The following is a 22,715-nucleotide window of genomic DNA, read 5'->3' on the forward strand; positions in this document are numbered from 1 at the left end:
TCGTATTTTTTAAACACCCTGTATGAGCTAGTTAATTCCATTACAATTTACGCGACATTTTTCTTCAAATACAGACGCGTTTATTAATTCGTCCTTGTACTAAATCCTAAGAATTGAGACGATAAAGACGTAGGTTGATTTTTTTAATGTTATTTAACGATGCTGTATTAAATACTAGGTTATTTAGCGTCGATGGGATTGGTAACAGTGAGATGGTATTTGAGTATGAGGCCGAGGATTCCCCATAGATTACCTGACATTCGACTTGCGGTTGAGGAAATCCTCGGAGAAAACCCAACCAGGTAATTAGCCCAAGCACAATTTCAAATCGGCAGGTAAGCGCCTCGGCCGACTGAGCTATACCGGTGGCCACGAAGTTGATAAATCCGCTAAGCTTGCGTTCTTTAAAACGCTGTATCCATATCATGTTTTGATATAATTACTCTATGGAATGGTTCTAGATGTAGACAGTCTAGTATATACAGTCACGAAGCTCAATACGTAGTAAATATGCATCCATAGATAGTTGCTAACCACTAGGATCGCTACTATCGCCCCATTACAGACAATGTGAAATAGTACCGGCACAGTCAATTGTTCCTAGCACCCTCAAAACTCAAGCTTCGTAAAGGCCCATTCACAATGAAAATTAAACATAACCGTAACATAAACACAGAAGTTTGAGCCCAGGCTACCAAATGGGATCATTTACAATGATTCACATTAGCATTGACATAAACATTACCATAAGACGTTTGCAAACTCCAAACTTTCATGCTTATGCTTACGTGATTTGCAAACAGAACACAATCGTGGAGCGCTGAAGTATACGACAGAATATGAGGAAATGGCGTCGTTATTATGTTTCCATGGTTACCAAAGATGATTGCGGTTATGTTTATGTTCCCATCGTGAATGATGATATGACTTCTTGATTTTACCGTAACGTTTATATTCTTAAGCTAACGCTTACGTTATGTTTAATTTTCATTGTGAATGAGCCTTAACTGTATATACTAGACTGTGATGTAGAAGTGGAAAGGGATTGAAAAATGGCGGCCATGGACGATTCATTGAACACTACGCTCTCTGCTTTCTGCGTCGTAGTAAGGATTCACATCGCCTTTGGAAAATATCTCCTTAAATTACTGTATAAGAAATAACAAAAGAAAAGCAATAGAGATTAATATGAATGCCATCAGAATTCTAGTAAGGAAAAGCTACGTAGCTAAGGCCCGTAACACACTTGAAGAGTTCTCGCCAGCGAGAAATGTGTTGCGAGAAAGAGGCGAAGAGCCTTCCTCCACACACTTGGCGAGTTCTCACTATCACAGATCACACCTCGCTATGATCAGCTATGCACTGCCTTCATGCAGAAAGCATTTTTCTGATTATAGTAATCACTCGTTGGGGGAAATATTATAGGTTATGTATTTACGTATATTGTCGTACTTCAATATATAACCCGTAAGTATATTGTCGTACTTTACAAATTACGTACGAACGCTATGTTGAATCTGAGTATTCAGATGATGAGGAAATGGAGTTACATCAACATATTTTGTTAATGGAAAGAAAAAGGCGTAAAATTAAAGCCAGAAATATCTGAAAACCACATTGTATCTTACGAAAATAAGGGCGAGTTTTGGACACTGGTTTCGATTTGAATGATGATACGTTTAGGCGTTATTTCAGGTTGAATGGATCACAGTTTTTTGCTATTCATGATATGAAAGAGGATGGTTTGCTATGTTCTGATTAAAATTATGTAAACTGTTAACACATATAGATACATTATTTCAAATGTTTAATTAATACTATTAAATCTCATCAAAATAAAATATAGCCCTATTTATTTTCAGATAATCGGATATTTGTCTCCAGATTTCTTCTTCAAGTTTCGTGTTTTTACAGTTTTCATCCCCTGTATCATATAAATAGGCCTACGGGTGACATCGTACAAGTTCGATAAGATCCTGACTGCAATTATCAGCCATCTTTCCTCATTTTCAAATAAAAACAATACAATTCTTCGCCATCTGTGATATCTTTTTCTACATTCAATCGTCATAAAGAGTATAAATGTCAAACATCTTTGATAAATGTGTCAAGAAAATTCGCTGAGCTACCGATTCCAACGAGAAACTCGCGCGAGGTTTTTGCGTCGAACGAGAATCTCTTCCAGTGTGTGGACGTCCATTTGAATCCATGTTATCAATCTTTGAATTTTTTCGCTAGCGAAAAGTCTTCAAGTGTGTTACGGCCTTAAGTACAGTTGTATTAAAATGTTGCCATTAGCTGATATTCATCGTTCCATAATGAACGCAATATTTACTGCATAAAATGCGAAACGAGGCTTCTCCAACGCTCAGCTGATTAGGATCACGGCCTTCTGGACGCGTCGTCAGCGATCTGCTATTCATTTATGGCTGCGGGGCACCTGAGATTGGCAGCACTGCCCGGTGACAGAGAAACCAAGCTTATTGTTGTCTTGATGTGTTGTGAACATGTGCTAGGAAGGATCCTGTGATAGCTGCCGTAATGGAGGCCATGAACGAGATGTGGGTGAGTCTATTATTATTTATTGGTAATTATTTACTTAATTGAAACCGTACTTGTCTCCTGTTAATGGGAATATTTGAATTAGTGGTGAACGATATAATAAATAACGGGTTATGTGGACGTTGTGAACAGTCAGTTAAAGTACATAGAAACAGTTTTGTTTTTAATAGCGACAGATATTGTACACCGCCTAAAAGCAAGTTGAGAAAGTGTGGTTGAAAGGTTTCAGGGCGAACATAATCTAAACTAAAATAACATAACCTAACCTAACCTAACCTCGGAGAGTGAGGGGTAGTCTAAAACTTAGCTGGATGGAAATCACACAGGAAGAAGTAGAGAAATAGTGGATACGAACGGTATCGCTCAAGTAATAAGTACGTTATTGATATTATTATTAATATTATTACCATTATTAATTTTAATACTACTACCAGCACCACTATCGATACTACATATTTTTAAGCTGCTAAATCTGGATTTTATCTTGACTTCTCGTCTTTAGAGAAAATAAAATGCCTTTCAGTGAGATTATTATATTTATTTACTAGCCGTACCCGTGCGCTCCGCTGCACCTGTTAGACATAAATATAAAGTAATTACATAATTAAAATAGGACGTTTGATCCAGGCAACAACTTTTACAACAGCGCAAGATAATCTGCTTCGCTCATTACCAAATTTTCTTTTGCATTGCATTTATTGCATATATATTTTATGTATTTTAACACTATTCAATTGAGCATACTTAAAATTTGAATTATAAAATAATGCATTGCTAAGCTAACGTACTAAATCAATACACTCTCGTTGTTCGTTAATTCTCTGAGATTAAAATGAGTGTACATAAATATTATTTTAAGAAATACAGAAAACGAATGTACAAAATAGCCTATCAAATTTTCTGTGCATAAGAAGCTATTTTAATCTTACCTGTCCTCGGTTTACTCAGACGTTACTGTAATAACATTATAGCATTATGTCCATCTAGAGAAACCACACTTTCAAATGGTGAAATAATAATTAATTATACAAATCGGTTAATTTAGCTTCTGATATCACTTCATACAAACACAGAAACATTCTCTGTAGGCTATGTTTAATAGCTTTCGATTGTTGATGGCCAAGGCCCCTGTTTCGATTGTTGTTGTCCAAGGCCCCTTATAGACGAAGTCATTTGTTCTTAATTCATTGCACCGTCTTAGATGGCGTTATGTTAATTTTAAAACTCATTTATCTCATTAAATATCAGTCCTATCAAAATTTTGTAAAGAATAAAACTTATCGAAAATCATTTTTAAAGAAACTTTTGTTATGTAACATTTTTCATAAAAATCAATAATAAGCGAGATATTTCGATTTATTTAATTCAGGCCCCCTTATAACTCCCCTTTTAAATAAAGTATTTTGAATGTCATATAGCCTAAAATCTAAGTTACAACGAACTTAATTTATATTCCAATTTTCATATAAATCGGTTCAGCCATTATCGCGTGAAAAGGTAACACACATACAGACATACAAACAAAAATTTCAAAAATGCGATTTTCGGTTTCAGGGTTGTTAATTATATATGTTAGGACCAATTATTTTTGGAAAAGCGAAAATTACCAGAAACATTTCGGCTACATATTTATTATTATTATAGGTTTTTACAGAGAACCCTATTTTACCTGAGATAGGTGTGTTAGGGTTATAAATACATAATAATAATAATAATAATAATAATAATAATTATTATTATTATTATTATTATTATTATTGTTATTATATGATATTGATTAATGAAGTCTCCTATTGACTTAATCTTACGTTTCAATTATGAAATTAATACAATTTTACAAATCTATATATTCAGCAAATCTGTACAAAGTCTTATAAGTTATACACATGAATGAATGAAATGCAATGAGATGAAATCAAATACTAAAATACAATCTTATATTTCAATTAACAAGTTTCATTAAATGTATTCTACATTATAACCTAAGCAAATATCTAATTCTAATATTCACTAGAATGTAGTTTAAATTTCTGTGCGTTGAAATCTCTGAAGACGTTACACAGTTTTCCGTTAAATAATGTTGTTGCAAGCAGTTTCTAAATTTTATACAACGCATTTATCGTGAATCTATTTTAAATTATTATCCTAATTTATTTCTATCAACTGTTAATTTAAATATTTATAGCAAAATATATAAAAACTATTGAAAAAATAATAATAATTCAGTGGATATATACAAATTTTATCACGTGTTCAGATTACAACTTTTGTGAACGTAATTTACGTATCTCATAAAATCTTGATAACAGCATTTATTTCGGAACACTTGTATTGGTGGGGAGTACTTGGTGTCGCACCTGTCAGTGAGATCCGCCAATAATAAAATTGATGCAAAATAGCCTTTGGGTTAAAAAAATTCGATTACCATTAACTTACTGTCTTTAAAAGTGGAGAGCAAAATAGGCTTCCCGATCCGGAGTTGCGCTCAGGCGTGGGTTCGATTCCCGCTTGGGCTGATTACCTGGATAGGATTTTCGTAGATTTTCTCCAATCGTAAGGCGAATGTCAGGTAATCTATGGCGAATCCTCGACTCATCGTCAAATACCATCTCTCTATGACCAATTCCATCGACGTTAAATAATCTAGTAGTTGATACAGCGTCGCTAAATAACCAAATAAAAATAGCAAAGTAGTAAATGAATAAAAGTGGCCCCTTTCTACTCTATTATCATAAATTCCAGAGACTTCAGATAAGGGAAATTTATCGCTACTGTCATTAAAAAAAGAAGTAAGAACGGAAATCAAAAATTCTTTTCTTGGTTTTCATGTAGTGGAGCACCAGAAGAAACGTACTTAGTTAACTGAAGATAACCTCAAAATTGTAATACACAACTCCAGAGATATGATGTCATCACTGCGAAAGGTATACAGTGTGTTAATTAAGTATAGAATATTGCTAACTCTTTATATAGGCCTATTCATTTCATGAAAAAATACCGAAAACAAAAGTTGTTGGCGATATCTAACTAAAACTAATGGCTGTAGTCTCACGAAAGAATTCATTCATGTACAGAATGTGGCAAAATAATAACACTTTTTTAAATGTCACCCTATATTAAATTTTACATATTTGAAATCCCTATTCAATTTTACATGCAAATGGAAGTTTGACCCAGCATAAATGATGAATACTAGGGCTAGGATTTGATGAAATTGCATTTTTTTTCTAGTAAGCCAGAAACATAGCTGCTTTAGTATTTATATGTTATGTGATAAACTGAGTGTTTTAATACATATTTGTTGGGGCATTATTTTGCATTTTTTGTCTGTTTCAACTCATAAGAGCATCTTTTGTTTTATTCGGTCATTTTTTTTAGGCATTTTCATTTAATTTTGGCCATAAATCCCCATTATTAATGAAAATAATGTATATTTCCTTTTATATATTCTTTACATATTTTGTCCATTAATACTCATTATTTTGTATAATATTTTAATCATTTTTCTACACAAATATTGCCCTTTTAACGTAGTAGACCCCAACCACCCCTTCAATATAGACTCCTCTATACCTGCTAATTCCGGATAAGGGTGGCCTTGTGGTAGACTACATGGAAACTAAAAGTAAAGTAAATGCATGGCGCTACAGCCCATGAAGGGCCAAGAGCGACCAGCCGACTGCTGATGTCACGTCCACATGCTGGCGCAGAGGTGAACGATCATACATGGAAACACATCAGATAAAATAATTAATTAAAGGGTACTACTTAGAAAAAAATTATGTAAAATTTAATTTAATTACTAGTCTAAATATTTAGTACAAAACCTCTTTTCCTACTAAGGCAATTATGTAAGATTAATTTTTAGGGCATTTTAAGGGCATTTTTTTTAAAGATTATTACGTCAGAAATGCATTGTTTTAGGACATTTTTTCATGATTTATGGGTCATCAAAATCCTAGCCCTAATGAATACTCTCTTGTAAATGTTATGGTTCTTTCAAATGCTTTGATAATGTAACACAAAATAAATGTGTGTATTCATTTATGCAGTAGGCCATGAAACAAACAGCTGAAGGAACAGACAGAGTGAACATTCGACTCTCCTCAATAGTAAACCTGCTTAAGTGACGTGAGATTGTATCAGAATATCCAAACAAAAATCCAACAAAGAAAGATAATAAGGCGACTGAATTCAGAACATGGGGAAAATGTGTTTGACCTAATTGATTATAATGATATTTTTTGTAAATTTAATATTTGTTCCGAGTTAATTAATTTGAAACACAAGTAAACCTGTAAATATAAATTCTATTATGAGTTCATTCATATGGATCGGACTGTACAAGCACTCATTAGAGTAACTATTATCTGTGCGTTTCGAACTGGCGCACAGTGATCTAGAATGCAAATTTAGCGGGACAAATTAATAACTTTTCAGCTATCTAACATATTTTTATGAAATTTTACACAGTAGTTACAGGTAGCATATATGTTTTGTATACCAACTCTCGTTACGTTGGTAAAAGGGGAACTATCCCTTATATGGGGACGCAATTAGACAAAATTAGTAACTTTTCTCCTATCCAACATATTTTTATGAACTTTTACACAGTAGTTACAGGTAGCATATATGTTTTGTATACCAACTCTCGTTACGTTGGTATAAGGGGAACTATCATTCTATGGGGGCGCAATTAGACAAAATTAGTAACTTTTCTCCTATCTAACATATTTTTATGAAATTTTACACAGTAGTTACAGGTAGCATATATGTTTTGTATACCAACTCTCGTTACGTTGGTATAAGGGGAACTACCCGTTATATGGGGGCGCAATTAAACAAAATTAGTAACTTTTCTCCTATCTAACAGTATTTTATGAAATTTCACACAGTAGTTACAGGTAGCATATATGTTTTGTATACCAACTCTCGTTACGTTGGTATAAGGGGAACTATCCCTTATAGGGGGCGAAATTAGACAAAATTAGTAACTTTTCTCCTATCTAACATATTTTTATGAAATTTTACACAGTAGTTACAGGTGGCATATATGTTTTGTTTACCAACTCTCGTTACGTTGGTATAAGGGGAACTATCCCTTATAGGGGCCGAAATTTGACAAAATTAATAACTTTTCTCCTATCTAACAGTATTTTATGAAATTTTACACAGTAGTTACAGGTAGCATATATGTTTTGTATACCAACTCTCGTTACGTTGGTATAAGGGGAACTACCCCTTATATGGGGGCGCAATTAGACAAAATTAGTAACTTTTCTCCTATCTAACATATTTTTATGAAATTTTACACAGTAGTTACAGGTAGCATATATGTTTTGTATACCAACTATCGTTACGTTGGTATAAGGGGAACTATCCCTTATAGGGGGCGCAATTAGACAAAATTAGTAACTTTTCTCCTATCTAACAGTATTTTATGAAATTTCACACAGTAGTTACAGGTAGCATATATGTTTTGTATACCAACTCTCGTTACGTTGGTATAAGGGGAACTATCCCTTATAGGGGGCGAAATTAGACAAAATTAGTAACTTTTCTCCTATCTAACATATTTTTATGAAATTTTACACAGTAGTTACAGGTAGCATATATGTTTTGTATACCAACTATCGTTACGTTGGTATAAGGGGAACTACCCGTTATATGGGGGCGCAATTAAACAAAATTAGTAACTTTTCTCCTATCTAACAGTATTTTATGAAATTTCACACAGTAGTTACAGGTAGCATATATGTTTTGTATACCAACTCTCGTTACGTTGGTATAAGGGGAACTATCCCTTATAGGGGGCGAAATTAGACAAAATTAGTAACTTTTCTCCTATCTAACATATTTTTATGAAATTTTACACAGTAGTTACAGGTGGCATATATGTTTTGTTTACCAACTCTCGTTACGTTGGTATAAGGGGAACTATCCCTTATAGGGGCCGAAATTTGACAAAATTAATAACTTTTCTCCTATCTAACAGTATTTTATGAAATTTTACACAGTAGTTACAGGTAGCATATATGTTTTGTATACCAACTCTCGTTACGTTGGTATAAGGGGAACTACCCCTTATATGGGGGCGCAATTAGACAAAATTAGTAACTTTTCTCCTATCTAACATATTTTTATGAAATTTTACACAGTAGTTACAGGTAGCATATATGTTTTGTATACCAACTATCGTTACGTTGGTATAAGGGGAACTATCCCTTATAGGGGGCGCAATTAGACAAAATTAGTAACTTTTCTCCTATCTAACAGTATTTTATGAAATTTCACACAGTAGTTACAGGTAGCATATATGTTTTGTATACCAACTCTCGTTACGTTGGTATAAGGGGAACTATCCCTTATAGGGGGCGAAATTAGACAAAATTAGTAACTTTTCTCCTATCTAACATATTTTTATGAAATTTTACACAGTAGTTACAGGTAGCATATATGTTTTGTATACCAACTATCGTTACGTTGGTATAAGGGGAACTATCCCTTATAGGGGGCGCAGTTAGACAAAATTAGTAACTTTTCTCCTATCTAACAGTATTTTATGAAATTTCACACAGTAGTTACAGGTAGCATATATGTTTTGTATACCAACTCTCGTTACGTTGGTATAAGGGGAACTATCCCTTATAGGGGGCGAAATTAGACAAAATTAGTAACTTTTCTCCTATCTAACATATTTTTATGAAATTTTACACAGTAGTTACAGGTGGCATATATGTTTTGTTTACCAACTCTCGTTACGTTGGTATAAGGGGAACTATCCCTTATAGGGGGCGAAATTAGACAAAATTAGTAACTTTTCTCCTATCTAACAGTATTTTATGAAATTTTACACAGTAGTTACAGGTAGCATATATGTTTTGTATACCAACTCTCGTTATATGGGGGCCCAATTAGACAAAATTAGTAAATTTTCTCCTATCTAACATATTTTTATGAAATTATACACAGTAGTTACAGGTAGCATATATGTTTTGTACACAAGCTCTCATTAAGTTGCTCTAAGGGGAACTACCCCTTATAGGGGGGCGCAATTAGAGAAAATTAGTAACTTTTCTCTTATCTAACATACATTTATGATCAAAGTCAAGCAATGGACTGCATTTGCCACGTGTGCTTACCCCAATCCTGGACCATTCACGTGAACTAAAGTCAGCTGGGACAGTCGAAATTACCGGTGCTTCAGTTCACAGTTTTCAGTGTTCATTGACTGGTGCTTGGTTTGTACATTTGTACATGGCAATCATTTTGTAAACACAGAGCTCTACGTATGATGCAGATAATCTATAGCCAGTAGTTTTTTTCAGCCCTACATACATCGTATGCACGAAAAAATTGAACTATTATGGACTAGTGCACCACAAATAAATGTACTAACTTACTTACTTACTTACTTACTGGCTTTTAAGGAACCCGGAGGTTCATTGCCGCCCTCACATAAGCCCGCCATTGGTCCCTATCCTGAGCAAGATTAATCCAGTCTCTATCATCATATCCCACCTCCCTCAATCCCATTTTAATATTATCTTCCCATCTACGTCTCGGCCTCCCTAAAGGTCTTTTTCCCTCCGGCCTCGAAACTAACACTCTATATATTTATTTCTGGGTTCTCCCAGCGTGCTACATGCCCGGCCCATCTCAAACGTCTCGATTTAATGTTCCTAATTATGTCAGGTGAAGAATACAATGCGTGCAGTTCTGTGTTGTGTAACTTTCTCCATTCTCCTGTAACTTCATCCCTCTTAGCCCTAAATATTTTCCAAAGCACCTTATTCTCAAACACCCTTAATCTATGTTCCTCGCTCAAAGTGAGAGTCCAAGTTTCACAACCATAAAGAACAACCGGTAATATAACTGTTTTATAAATTCTAACTTTCAGATTTTTGGACAGCAGATTAGATGATAAAAGCTTCTCAACCGAACAATAACAGGCATTTCCCATATTTATTCAGTGTTTAATTTCCTCCCGAGTATCATATATATTTGTTACTGTTGCTTCCAGGTATTCGAATTTTTCCACCTCTACAAAAGATATATTTCCAATTTTTATATTTCCATTTCGTGCAATATTCTCGTCACGAGACATAATCATATACTTTCTCTTTTCGGGATTTACTTCCAAACCTCTTTACTTGCTTCAAGTAAAATTCCCGTGTTTTCCCTAATCGTTTGTGGATTTTCTCCTAATGTATTCACGTCATCCGCATAGACAAGCAGCTGATGTAATCCGTTGAATTCCAAACCTCTCTGTTATCCTGGACTTTTCTAATGGCATATTCTAGGGCAAAGTTAAAAAGTAAAGATGATAGTGCATCTCCTTGCTTTAGCCCACAGTGAATTGGAAACGCATCTGACAGAGACCTATACGGACTATGCTGTACGTTTCACTGAGACACATTTAATTAATCGATAAATAAATGTACATAGCTAAAAAAAATCATTGTGATGGAAACAATAAAAAATATTTACTTACAACTCGCTATGTAAAGGAATAACAATATTACATTTGCGCAATTATTCAATCGCGATATAAAATATACACACAATATGGCATCTGAATAAAGTTCAGATTAATATCTAAAATTGAGCCAACCTAACAATTACAAAATCACTATCGTGGTATCTGTAACATAGGACGTATATTCGAGAAAATTTTGTTTATAGTGAAGTCAACTTAACAGCTAGAAAATCACTAAATGTAATCAGGTGATCAAGTAATGGGGGAAATGAAGTTGTAACTTAGCACCTCACGTTACATTGCACCGACTACAAATGTATGCAGTTCGCCCCACCTCACGTGGCTTCCATCGTCGTGGCATGAGATGAATCCAACACAAGCCCCCTACAGATAATAACGGAGATCTTTTCCACGCTATTTCTTGTGCATGTTTGTGTGTAGATTCCTGGCGATCTGTTAAGAAGACAGCAACGATTATAGACGGACTTTCCCGCAGTGACTGACAGGTCTGCTCAACTTTGCCCTCTTTATGTAACAGACCTTGTCCTTGAGGGACACCACGACTGAAGTGAACCTTAAACCAATTTATTTTCACGAGGAACACCTACGTTCTCCTAATTCGACATTTTTTTAATCGTTAAGTTTTTTCTGCGTACTGCTCGAGAAAGATTGTAACAAAAATTGCGGCATTGTTCCTTATGGGAGTTGCGTCGATGCATCCATTTGTTCATTCGTGACTCAGGTTATGCTTCTACAACAACATTGATCAAATGGAATGCACAGTCTACATTTATTATGTTGACGGATTCATCCTTATTGTTTATATTTTAGGACGTTATGTGCATCGCAGAATTTTCTGATAGAAACAACTAGGATGTCTCTTTATAATGGAAATTCCAGCAGAAACTGTGATGTACTAACTAATAAATTAACATAAAAACGTTTACTTTAGATCTGTGATTTGGGTATTATATGGACTTGGAAAATATTCACGTGACTTCGACGTATTCCCTCAGGCTTGTGATATATACAAATTGACTGTGAATCAGGTTATCTTCACGTACTTCTTCAATATCCACCAAGAGCACCAAAGATTCTGCGCTTGGCATATCCCCCCAGACTTGTGATAGACTACAGGATTGTGAAGCAGGATTTCATAGAGTACTTCAATATCCACCAGAGGCACCAAAGTTTCTGTGCCTGGCATATCCCCTCAGACTTATGATAGACTACAGGATTGTGAAGCAGGATTTCTTGGAGTACTTCTTCCGTATCCACCAGAGGCACCAAATTTTGTGTGCCTAGCATATCCCCCCAGACTTGTGATAGACTACAGGATTGTGAAGCAGGATTTTTGGAGTACTTCTTCGATATCCACCAGAGGCACCAACTTTTCTGTGCCTAGCATATCCCACCAGACTTGTGACAGACTACAGGATTGTTAAGCAGGATTTCTTAGAGTATTTAAATAGCCACCATAGGAACCAAATATCTGTGCCTGACATATCCCCCCAGACTTGTTATAGACTACAGGATTGTGAAGCAGGATTTTTTAGAGTACTTCTTTGGTATCCACCAGAGGCACCAAAGTTTCTGTACCTGGCATATCCCCCCAGACATGTGAAAGACTAAAGAACTGTTAAGCAAGATTTCTAAGAGTATTTAAATATCCATCAGAGGCACCAAAGTTTCTGTGCCTAGCATATCATCCCAGACTTATGATAGACTAAAGGACAGGATTTCTTAGAGTACTTCTTCGGTATCCACCAGAGGCACAAACGTTTCTGTGCCTGGCATATCACCCCAGACTTATGATAGACTTAAGGACTTTCAAGCAGGGTTTCATAGAATACTTCTTCGGTATCCACCAGAGACACTTAAGTTTCTGTGCCTGGCATATCACCCCAGACTTATGATAGACTTAAGGACTTTCAACAGGATTTCATAGAATACTTCTTCGGTATCCACCAGCGGCACCTAAGTTTCTGTGCCTGGCATATCACCCCACACTTATGATAGACTTAAGGACTTTCAAGCAGGGTTTCATAGAATACTTCTTCGGTATCCACCAGAGGCACCTAAGTTTTGTGCCTGGCATATCACCCCACACTTATGATAGACTTAAGGACTTTCAAGCAGGATTTCATAGAATACTTTTTCGGTATCCACCAGAGGCACCAAAGTTTCTGTGCCTGGCATATCACCCCACACTTATGATAGACTTAAGGACTTTCAAGCAGGATTTCATAGAATACTTCTTCGGTATCCACCAGAGGCACCAAAGTTTCTGTGCTGGCATATCACCCCACACTTATGATAGACTTAAGGACTTTCAAGCAGGATTTCATAGAATACTTCTTCGGTATCCACCAGAGGCACCTAAGTTTCTGTGCCTGACATATCACCCCACACTTATGATAGACTTAAGGACTTTCAAGCAGGATTTCATAGAATACTTCTTCGGTATCCACCAGCGGCACCTAAGTTTCTGTGCCTGGCATATCACCCCACACTTATGATAGACTTAAGGACTTTCAAGCAGGATTTCATAGAATACTTCTTCGGTATCCACCAGAGGCACCTAAGTTTCTGTGCCTGGCATATCACCCCACACTTATGATAGACTTAAGGACTTTCAAGCAGGATTTCATAGAATACTTCTTCGGTATCCACCAGCGGCACCTAAGTTTCTGTGCTGGCATATCACCCCAGACTTGTGATAGACTTAAGGACTTTCAAGCAGGATTTCATAGAATACTTTTTCGGTATCCACCAGAGGCACCAAAGTTTCTGTGCTGGCATATCACCCCACACTTATGATAGACTTAAGGACTTTCAAGCAGGATTTCATAGAATACTTCTTCGGTATCCACCAGCGGCACCTAAGTTTCTGTGCTGGCATATCACCCCAGACTTGTGATAAACTTAAGGACTTTCAAGCAGGATTTCATAGAATACTTCTTCGGTATCCACCAGAGGCACCAAAGTTTCTGTGCCTGGCATATCACCCCAGACTTGTGATAGACTTAAGGACTTTCAAGCAGGATTTCATAGAATACTTCTTCGGTATCCACCAGAGGTACCAAAGTTTCTGTGCCTGGCACATCCCGCCAGACTTGTGATAGACTAAAGAACTGTGAAGCAGAATTTCACAGAGTACTTCTTCTGTGTCCACCAGAGGCACCAGAGTTTCTGTGCCTGGCATATCCCGCCAGACTTGTGATAGACTACAGGATTACAAAGGAGGATTTCATAGAGTACTTCTTCGATATCCACCAGATCCACCAAAGTTTCTGTGCCTGACATATCCCCTCAGACTTGTTATAGACTACGAGATTGTGAAGCAGGATTTCTTAGAGTACTTCTTCGATATCCACCAAGGGCACCAAATTCTGCGCCTGGCATTTCCCCCCAGACTTGTGATAGACTACAGGACTGTTAAGCAGGATTTCTTAGAGTACTTCTTCGATATCCACCATGGGCACCAAAGTTTCTGTGCCTGTCATATCCCCCCAGGCTGTGATGGACTAAAGAATTGTGAAGCAGGATTTCACAGAGTACTTCTTCGATATCCACCAGAGGCACCAAAGTTTCTGTGCCTGGCATATCCCCTCAGACTTGTGATAGACTACAGGATTGTGAAGTAGGATTTCATAGAATACTTCTTCGGTATCCACCAGAGGCACGGACGTTTCTTTGCCTCTCACATCTTGTGATAAGCAAAGGAATGTGAAGCAGGTTTCCTGCGAGTACTCCTGACGATGAGTAGTGCGTCTCCGTGAGACTGCAGCGACTGTACGCGTTATATACAGAAAGGGGCGAGGTTCTGCTAAGTGGGAACAAAAGAGAAGAAAAACACAGCCAGCCAGCCAGCCCTTTTCTCTCTGTGCTGAATATCGAATATCCTTTTGGAAAAGATAGATCTCGTAGTGTATGCAAGCGAGAAGGGTACAGGGAGCCAGGACAAACCGAGTGCTCTCGCCTTGAGCGCGTTGCCATGGTTACTGTGAACTCAATATCCCCGACATGGAACCAATTGGGAGTTGGGGGCCGGCGGGCATTTGCCGGGAAGTGGATCCGACAGAGAGAGGAGGAGCGGCCCGCGGGGCACGGAGCTGGGATGCGGGGCGCCCCAGGGGCTGAAGGCGCAGAGAGGTAGTGTATACCTCGGCGTCCCGGGGCGCAGAGGAATGTGAAAATTGCGTCTCTACTCCGCCTGCCTCCATCCCTCCGCGATATTACCTTGTATTAATATCGCAGCGTACAAAAACTTGGCACTCCGCCCCTCTTATGAACTAAGTTTTTATAATTTCGCAATATACTTTTCGTACAAATATTTGCACAGCGTCTCTCCACATACGAGTCCGTCCAGCATCCTTGGCGTGGTGCAAAGACCGAGTTTTGTTGCATTGGATTGCTCTAGACATTTGGTTTGCTTATCGTGTTGAGAGAGTTTCTACAACTAAGTAAAAAAAGAAAAGCAAAGAACAAAATTCCCAAAGGAAAACATTTTCTTAATTTCAAAGGTTAGGTCTTATTTCACGGCTGTGTCTAGCTAATACTTGTTTACAAGTTTTACATTATGCAAGTACTACACCTCGTTTAATTTTACGAATAATACATGATCTCCTTTTCCTAGAACAGCAGATCTCATTTTCCTAGTAGAGCTGATTTTTATTTACTAGTATCACATGATCTCATTTTTGTAGAACAACTGATTTTTATTTAGGAATAGCATCTCAACTTATTTTGCTAGTACACCCGATTCCAATTTAGAAATAGTACCTGATTTCATTTTTCTAATACAGCTGATTTTATTTAGAAATATCATCTGATCTCATTTTGCTAGTACACCAGATTCAATTTACAAATAGTACCTGATCTCATTTTTCTAATACAGTTGATTATATTTAGAAATGCTATCCCATCTCGTTTTTCTAATGCAGCTCATTTTATTTAGAAATATCATATGATCTCATTTTGCTAGTACACCCAATTCAATTTACAAATAGTATCTGATCTCATTTTTTTAATATAGATGATTTTATTTAGAAATATCATCTGATCTCATTTTTCTAGTACACCCGATTTCAATTTACAAATCGTACCTGATCTCATTTTTATAGTATAGCTGATTTTATTTAGAAATACCATCCGATCTCATTTTTCTAATGTAGCTGATTTTTATTTAGAAATATCATCTGATCTCATTTTGTTAGTACACCCGATTTCAATTTACGAATAGTACCTGATCTAATTTTTCTAATGCAGCTGATTTTTATTTACAAATACATCTGAACCGTTACTTCACAGCGGTGGACATGTTTTGAGTTAGCAAAAAAAAAATACGCAATTTCAAAGAACTCGTCAGTTTAGCTAAACAATTCATTCAATGAAAATGAAATTTATGTGGGGTATGTAAGACACACGTATATGGATGTTTTGAGAACTTTGTTATTTTTGGTTGAGTAGTTTCCAAGATAAAAAAATTTAAACAGTCACTTTTAAACTCCCACAAAAATACTTGCTTAGTAATGTTGATGTTTATACTTTCTTTAATCATCACTTAAAAGACACAAAAATGGATTAAATCATTTGCAGCGTTCCGAAACACGAGATACATTTTCATTTCTTCTCTGTATTGCACATAAAAAGTCTGACACAAGCAGACCTCTACGTAGGACAGCGGATAAACATCCTGCTCTAGGCACCCGCCGAGACTTCGACATTGCGTAGGTGTGCATCGTATTACGATCGTTGTCTGAGATTCCTGTTGCTTTCTTGTGGTGCAGTTTTGTCCTCTTTCGCGAACCTTTCATATTTTTCCTTGTTTCAACATCTTACAATCGGCGATTTTTTTAAAGAAAGATATGAGATGAAATTTGAATTTTCTGAACTAATACAGATACAAACTTTAAATTTTGTGCACTAGTGTATCTTGATATGTTATATACAGAGTGGTAGTAATTCAAGTGTGCAGATTTTAACAGCTTATTCCTTAGCTACAACAAGAAATTCTAATACCACATTAGTCCCAAATTAATTTTCTCAGCAATAATAATAATAATAATAATAATAATAATAATAATAATAATAATAATAATAATTTTCCCCTAAATGTTAACACTGTTTTCTACTGTGAGTACAATTCTGATTTTTACTCTTTTATTATCATTAGAGAAATTGATAATGAATGATTTATTATTTTGCAGTTTTAAATAAAATAGACGGTTTTCTTGCGAATTAAATAAAAAGAGTAACACGTATCCTGATTTCCTGCCAATAGGAAGTATGGCAACCCTGCTGCAGTGACTAAGGGACGGAATGCTGGTATTCAGACCGAGTATGTGTGTGCATTCGTAGGTGAACCGGCGATGCGCTGTTGCCAAACTTCGCAGACTTTCAGCCTAATTTTCTAATTAACCATAGACTTATTTACACTTATTTCTAATAAGATTTTTATTTATCTTAATGTCTTCCACTGCCTCCTTCAGTTTGCTTCTATAGCTAATTCATTATATCGTGAAACCAAATGCTTGTATGCACCGTAGCATTTAGTAAGAACCTTATGGTGGAAGTAAGTGAGCTCGCTGGCTACAAGTAGAAGCGTAGGGAGGCAAAGAAGCTTCTCAGCCCGCTTTCTTCTTTCCCTGACGCTCAGAAACGAATCGCTTATTTCTTGTATATATACCAGTATAGAAGGGGATGAATCTTATACTGTACAAGTAATAAATTTTTTTCCTTAAAACATAAGCTTTTCTAAAAATCTCTCTTCTGCCTGAAAATTGAAGTTTTTGCAAGGCTACCGGCGTGGCTTAGTCGGGTAATGCGCTTGCCTGCTGATCCGGAGTTCCGCTCGGGCGCGGGTTTGATCCCTGGTTGGGTTTTTCCGAAGTTTCCCTAACCGTAAGGCAAATGTCAGGTAATCTATAGCGAATCCTCGGCCTCATCTCGACAAATACCATCTCGCTATCATCAATCCTATCGACACTAAATAACCTTATAGTTTATACTGCGTCATTAAATAACGAACTAAAAAAAAAAAGGTTTTTGCACTGATTTTTTGTCATGCTTTCTCAAACGTTCAATTGACATCCAAATATTTGCAATTTGTTATCTCATACAAATAAATAAAAAAGACTTAAATTTAAAAAATACGGAAATAATCAATATTTTGTCCAATTTTTTACATTGGTATTGTCATAATTTTTCAAGCCTTGCTATAAAAATATCTCTGTTTTAGTGTTAACCACAGTTTAGTTGTCCACACCTATGGAGTAACGGTCAGCGCGTCTGACCGCGAAACCAGGTGGCCCGGGTTCGAATCAAGGTCGGGGCAAGTTACCTGGTTGAGGTTTTTTCCGGGGTTTTCCCTTAACCCAATACTAGCAAATGCTGGGTAACTTTCGGTGCTGGACCCCGGACTCATTTCACCGGCATTATCACCTTCATATCATTCAGACGCTAAATAACCTGAGATGTTGATACAGCGTCGTAAAATAACCCAATAAAATAAAAAGTAAATAAAATCAATATGTTGTGCAATTTTTTACATTGGTATTATCGTAAAATTTTCAAGCTCAGCTGTAAAAATATCTCCGTTTTAGTGTTAACCACAGTTTAGTTAAAAAAAAAGTTATTCTAGGTTATTTGTAGTACAAGATAGATTTTAAACTCTGAACAATTTTATAACCACAATATTTAAACCGAGAATATAATGTTTAAAGTTTTGACAGATTACTTACTTACTTGCTTTTGAGGAACCCAGAGGTTCATTGCCGCCCTCACATAAGCCCGCCATTGGTCCCTATCCTGAGCAAGATTAATCCATTCTCTATCATCATATCCCACCTCCCTCAAATCCATTTTAATATTATCTTCCCATCTACGTCTCGGCCTCCCCAAAGGTCTTTTCCCCCCCGGCCTCCCAACTAACACTCTATATGCATTTCTGGATTCGCCTATACGTGCTACATGTCCTGCCCATCTCAAATGTCTGGATTTTATGTTCCTAATTATGTCAGGTGAAGAATGCAATGCGTGCAGTTCTGCGTTGTGTAACTTTCAACCATTCTCCTGTAACGTCATCCCTCTTAGCCCCAAATATTTTCATAAGAACCTTATTCTCAAACACCCTTAATCTCTGTTCCTCTCTCAAAGTGAGAGTCCAAGTTTCACAACCATACAGAACAATCGGTAATATAACTGTTTTATAAATTCTAACTTTCAGATTTTTTGACAGCAGACTGGATGATAAAAGCTTCTCAACCGAATAATAACAGGCATTTCCCATATTTATTCTGCGTTTAATTTCTTCCAGACTGTCATTTATTGTCAGTTTTGACAGCTAGGCTATTTAAATATTGTAAACATTTAAAAATGACTACTAAAACAGCTGATTGTAGGGGCCTAAGCGACTGAAAATTCATGGACAATTTCAAGACACATGAGGGATTAATATAAAAGAAGAAAAGATTTAATCGAATTTTTTAATGGAATTCGTCCCTTAGCATGTCTACGAGCCAGGGATGGCGGTTTTTATTGCATTGCATTGACCCGCTCAGCATAGAACGAACTTTCGTGGAAAAGTCGGGTACCCGGAACAGACAATCAGTTTAATAAATTGAAAAAAAGTCCTAGACAAAATCGAATGCAGTTTATCAATCAGTTGGCAGAAAGCAGCTCCTTGCTCGGAGTTTTGTTGGACTATTTAACCTGTAGGGCAGAGAGTGCGCGCGCAGTTGCGTGGAGACACGGCCTCCCACATGCCTCGCCAAGTGAGCAGCGTTCCGCTCTAGTTTTGTTTCCACGGCCCCCCCCCCCCCACCTGAGATAAGTAAAGGAAAAGCGTGCACTGTTATTTGGTATTGATAAATAAACATTGCTACTCTAAAATTATTTCAAGTATTCGTCATAGTAACAGAAACATTACACAATACAGATCCAGGTACTATCTCAAGGAAGCCCCGGATTCTTGGGTTCGAACTTATTCTGTTGCTGTCTCTTTACTCTCAAAATATCACTTTTTTCCGTTTTATTTACCAGTGAATAACATACTTAAATTTTATAGGATTTAAAAGATCTAAAACCTACGTTATTATCTAAAATTACCTATTTTGCTTGTCAGAGCCTATAAGCATCTGATTCGTTGTTTATTTTATTTTAGTATGTTATTTTACGACGTTTTATCAACAGCTTAGGTTATTTAGCGTCTGAGTGAGATGAAGGTGATAATGACGGTGAAATGAGTCCGGGGTCCAACACCGAAAGTTACCTAGCATTTGCTCATATTGGGTTGAGGGAAAACCCCGAAAAAAAACCTCAACCAGGTAACTTGTCCCGACCGGGAATCGAACCCGGGCCACCTGGTTTCGCGGCTAGACGTTCTAACCGTTACTCCACAGACGTGGACCTGATTCGTTGTAAATTATGTTTTATTTAACGACGCTCGCAACTGCCGAGGTTATATCAGCGTTGCCGGTGTGCCGGAATTTTGTCCCGCAGGAGTTATTTTACATGCCAGTAAATCTACTGACATGAACCTGTCGCACACTTAAATGCCATCGACTTGGACCGGGATCGAACCCGCAGCCTCGGTCACAGAAGGCCAGCACTCTACCGACTGCACCACCCAGGCCGACCTGATTCGTTGTATTTAACCAATACATATTCATTTTAAAGTAACCGTGCAACTCGAAATAGTATTGCCCTTTATTGCAGCGTAAATATCTTATTGTAGGCGGAGTTATTTGAAAAAGGAAAGCTCTACAATGAGGTGGCAATGTATACAAAGGAAACACTCTGTAGATACGTCGAATAAGATGCTGTTTTTTTCTAGTAAAAACGTCATTTGTCTTTGTTATCCTCCTTTTGATTTCTTAGCAGCAGCTCATGTTACTGCTTACAGTACACCCCAAGTATTTCATTCATTCATTCATTCATTCTTTCTTTCTTTCACATTCATTCATTCATTCATTCAATCATTCATTCTTTCTTTCTTTCTTTCTTTCTTTCACATTCATTCATTCATTCATTCATTCATTCATTCAATCATTCATTCTTTCTTTCTTTCTTTTTTCTTTCTTTCATTCATTCATTTATTCATTCTTTCTTTCTTTCTTTTTTCCTTTCTTTCATTCATTCATTTATTCATTCTTTCTTTCTTTCTTTCACATTCATTCATTCTTTCTTTCTTTCATTCTTTCATCTTTCTTTCATTCTTTCTTTCTTTCTTTCTTTCTTTCACATTCATTCATTCTTTCTTTCATTCATTCATTCTTTCTTTCTTTCTTTCACATTCATTCATTCTTTCTTTCATTCATTCTTTCTTTCTTTCTTTCTTTCTTTTATTCATTCATTCATTCATTCATTCATTCATTCATTATATTCCATAGATCTTACATGCGCAATAGAGTTTTAAGATGTTGATCAAGTCAGAATTTTACAATATTACAATTACAATTTTTACAATATTTTACAATTTTTACAGTTTTACAATTTAGTAATTTTCTACAATTTTTACAATTTTCTGCAATTTTTTACAATAATTTGGCGAGATGTAGTGAGATGAGATGAGGTCCGAGGATTCGCCAAAAGATTACCCGGCATTTGCCTTTTGGTTAGGGAAAACCTCGGAAAAAACCCAACCACGTAATCAAATCAAAGGGGTGAAATGAAGTGATGCCGAGGACTCGCCATAGACCATTCGGCTTCAGTCCCACGGCTGGGGAAAACCTCGGAAGAAACCATTCAATGAGACCAAAGGGGGATCCAATCCAAGCCCGAACGCAGCTCCAACGCTGTCCACTTACTCTACAACTGCCTCATTTAGAATTCGCAAGTTCACCTTTACTTTCGTCTTGTTTGCCTTTATTTTCAACCCCTATTGCTCACAACTATCATTTAGCTCCAGTAACATCTCCTCTTCTGCCAACGACGTATCATCAGCGAACAGAAACCCAAACCAAAATTTAAAACATTAATGGCCAGTTTGTCCAAGTAATGTTAAATTTTGCTTAAGGAATGTTAAATTAATAGTATGTTTATTTTTAATGCATTGTTAATATATTTTCCATTTGTTCAACATAATTTTGTTTAAGATTACCAACACTTAACTATAACGTCTGTCAGTACTATTTTAACTACTCAACAGCAGTTGGTAATGGTTCTACACATGTAAGACAATTTTGATTGGCCAAAATTAATCTTTAAATTCTCTATTATAGAGTGAGTCATGAAACTTGCATAAAATGACAACCTGTTACAGTAGGCCACGCTCCATAAACAAACAGTTGACAAATGAAAGTTGTAGGTGACGTGCTGAATAATAATTACAAAGTAAAGTTATATTTCCTCATTGCTATTATGGATACGAAATACGAAAGAAATAAAATAACACTGATGTGTTTAAGGGAAGAGGATGGTATTTTTGATGAAAAATGACTAAATTTTCAAAAAAAAAATCTTTAAAATACGCTGTGATATGTGTGGATCGCCATTTTTAAACTTCCTGCGTTATGGATTTTTAAATCACTCGCCCACTTTTATTGTTGTTTCCGGTAAATTAAATTTTCAAAAAATGTTTTTTCTTTAAAATACCCTTTGATATATGTGAAATGCATTACATAACATTTTGTGGGTATTTGTGCCCTTATCGGATGTTGAGACGTCAATT

Source organism: Periplaneta americana, chromosome 14 (assembly GCF_040183065.1).
Source record: "Periplaneta americana isolate PAMFEO1 chromosome 14, P.americana_PAMFEO1_priV1, whole genome shotgun sequence".
In the NCBI taxonomy this organism is placed as follows: Eukaryota; Metazoa; Arthropoda; class Insecta; order Blattodea; family Blattidae; genus Periplaneta; species Periplaneta americana.